The sequence below is a fragment of the Sciurus carolinensis genome, chromosome 14, assembly GCF_902686445.1.
Source record: "Sciurus carolinensis chromosome 14, mSciCar1.2, whole genome shotgun sequence".
NCBI lineage: Eukaryota > Metazoa > Chordata > Mammalia > Rodentia > Sciuridae > Sciurus > Sciurus carolinensis.
The window spans coordinates 10,196,272-10,199,268 of NC_062226.1; positions in this window are offsets into that span (position 1 = coordinate 10,196,272).

Here is a 2,997-nt window from a genome sequence, read left to right on the forward strand (position 1 = left end):
AACAAGGGATAATGGAGTTTGCTAAATCGGGTAGAGGCTGCTGGCCCTAGAGGACACTGGGAGACTGGTTGGGACAAAAAGACCTCTCCCCTACCCCTCTACCCATCTGACTTCTGCTGGGGAGTCTCTGACCCATTACTGGAAAAGGATTTTGTTACAATTAACCTTCTGTCCCTCTTCTGCCCTCCCAGGAAGAGTTTGGTACAGTCAACATACCAGCCCTGCCCACACCTGGCCAGCCCAGGCTGGTATAATCTGCAAGGGTGTAGTCAAGAGGGTTTTTCAGTTTTGTTTTTTCCTTCTTAATCTCTTAGACATTGCTTGAAAGGTGTGTGTGCTGGAAGGCAGGGGACAGACTTGAGGACTGAGCTGGGTAAGGGGATCAGCACAAAATACCACCCAGGCCATCTCCCTAGACACTCTCCACTAAGACCCAGTGGTGCTGGGTCATTCCTGAACCCCACCACAATACAGAGAAGAGCTGTTGCTTGCCTTCCACCCAACTAGGTGAGCAGGAGGCTCAGGGTCACCATGGGTGGGAGTCCAGGTGAAGCTAGGAGGGCACCTGGGTCTTTGGATCAGGGCCAATGCCAGCAAGCCCCTTCCTCATGGCCTTGGCCCTTTGGGTTCCTCACTGCAACCCTTGAAGCTGGGCCTCTGCTGCCTGGACTCCTGCCCTGCATCCCAAAGGATATTCTCCAGGGCCAGGAGCTGGGGAGAGACCTCAGCTGTCCTCTGTCCCAAGCTAGGCCCCTACTTCTGTCCTGCTTTCATGTTGCCGTTTGAGCTTGCGCTGAGCCTGCCCAGTCGGATGAGGCTGGACATTCCCCTACCCGCTGCCTTCCGCTGCCCTGTCTCAGTCCCCACTCTGCCCCTGAAATGTGTGCCCCTGCCAAGGCCAGAGACCCACAGCCCCAAAACAAGAAGTGCCCTTACAAACCCCGCCCCCGGCCCCGGCAGCCTTGGAATAAATTTTGCAATTAGTTTCCAGCTACCTTGGCCAGTTGCAATGTGGATCTGAACCTCCTAGGTGGGTTTTGCTGGTCTGAGGTTGGTGTTTCTCTGTTGGGGATAGAGGGGACACACAGGTGACCTTTGGTTCAAAACTCTGGGGAGGCAGGAAGCTGGGATCCCATTCCTAGGATCCCAACGTGCCCAGGAGGCCTGGGAGAGTCTGTGGTCTTTTGGAGTCTTAGCCTCTGTTGTACCCTGGCCGTGACAGCTCAGCCCCCATCCTGGGTAGAAGGGAGCAGTTGTTTAATGAACACCTACTATGTGCCATCCCTCACCTCACTGTCCCTACAGTTGCTCCAGGAGGAGCAGGCACTTTCCAAGGGCCCTTTCATAGTCTGAGAGGAACATATCCCAACCTGGGTCCCCTTGACCGCGGGCACTTGCTGCCTCCTCTCCAGCTCAGGAGCCTGGCAGGTTCCTTTCCTCCCTATCTGCCACTTGGTGGCAGCAGTGAGCACAGCTGGCCTCTGAGGATGCTTGCTGTGGCCCAGGTACTGTGCCTGTAGTTTTACCTTCCTGTTCTGTTGTCCAATCTGCTCTTCAAAGCCACTTCCATAGGTGGCAGCCCAAGATTTCAGACGAGGAACTGAGGCACGGAGGAGTGAAGTGTTTTCCCAAGGGCACAAGCTGAGAATGAGCACATTGGCCTGATCCACCTGGACCAGCTTGATCCGTTCATCTCCAGAGCCACTCAGTCTAGCCAGTGTCTCTGTGCACGTTGGAAAAAGGCATGACTTCTAGGGCAAGGTAGCAAGGACTTTTATCCAATAAAGGAGTCCCTCTCCTTGGTGCCTGTGGAAGTGAAGCAGGTCTCCTAGTCCCTGCCCCTGGGCAATGTCCAGTGTGGCAGGAGGAGACTGTCTTACTCAGATTCTAATCTGATGTGATGATCTGGCTCATGGAACTGAGTCAGATAAGATGAGGAGGTAATTGAGTCTGTTCCTGGGGGGATGGGAGAAGGGACAGGAAGCTTTTATAGCTGTATTTGAATTGGGTTTTGAAGGATGCCTAGGAGTTCGCCAACTAGAACTGGGCAGTCCAGGCAGATGGAATAGCTGGAGAGCGGAGGGATGGAGGGTGTTAGCAGGTGGCATCTGGCTGGAGAGTAAAGGACGTTTGTGTGAGGAGGAAGGGTACAGAGCAGCACAAGGGGCGGAAGGGACGCCTTGGTTCCCTCTCTGCCATGCCCACCCAGCCCTTATTGGTTGAAGGGAGACAGAAGCCCTCTGAAGAAGAGGGGAAGGAGTCAGAGGACACTGAGAGCCAGGCAGTCTTGGGCCCAGGTGCCCTTCCCAGTTCAGTTCCACCTCCTTGTCGCCCCTCCAGGCCCCACAGCCGCTCTGATTCTGGCTCTGGGAGGGTGGTGTTGGCAGCCTCTGCCTGGTGAGTCCCAACCCTGGGCCTCCTTGTCTTGGCCTCTGCCCAGGCCTCCCAGTTCTGTGCCTGGTGTTAAGCCCTAACGTCACCGCGGCTCCTCCTGCTTTCTACCGAAGAAGAGGCCCAGACTTGGAGAATCTTGCTCCTGGTGGCAAAGTGGGTGGTGGCAGGGTCTGTCCCCACAAAATGACTCTCACCAGGCCTGAGGGAGCCCCAGCCTCCTCAGGATGGCTGTGGGTGCCAGGAACTTCCTCTGAGCAGGCTGCCTGGGTAGCTCCCACTCAGGCCAACTGCAGTTGCCCCCTGCACTACATGGCCGGAAGACCCCGGATCTGAATCCTCAAGCTGTCCTCCTCCACACAAGAGGGGAGAGGGCGGTCTCAGGCTGAGGTGGGGACCGGCGGCTGCAGGTGATAAGGGCTCAGCCCTGCCAGCGGCAGGTGGTAAGACGTGCCCCCAGTGACCACGCTGAGTGCCAAAGCCAAAGTGGAAGCTGTTGTCCCGTCTTCCCGGAGCCTGCAATCTTTTCCCCTCCCCAGGCAGGAGGACCCCACAGACAGGGACAGGTAGAGTCTCAGCAGTATTGTTTATTACCAGACACTGCAG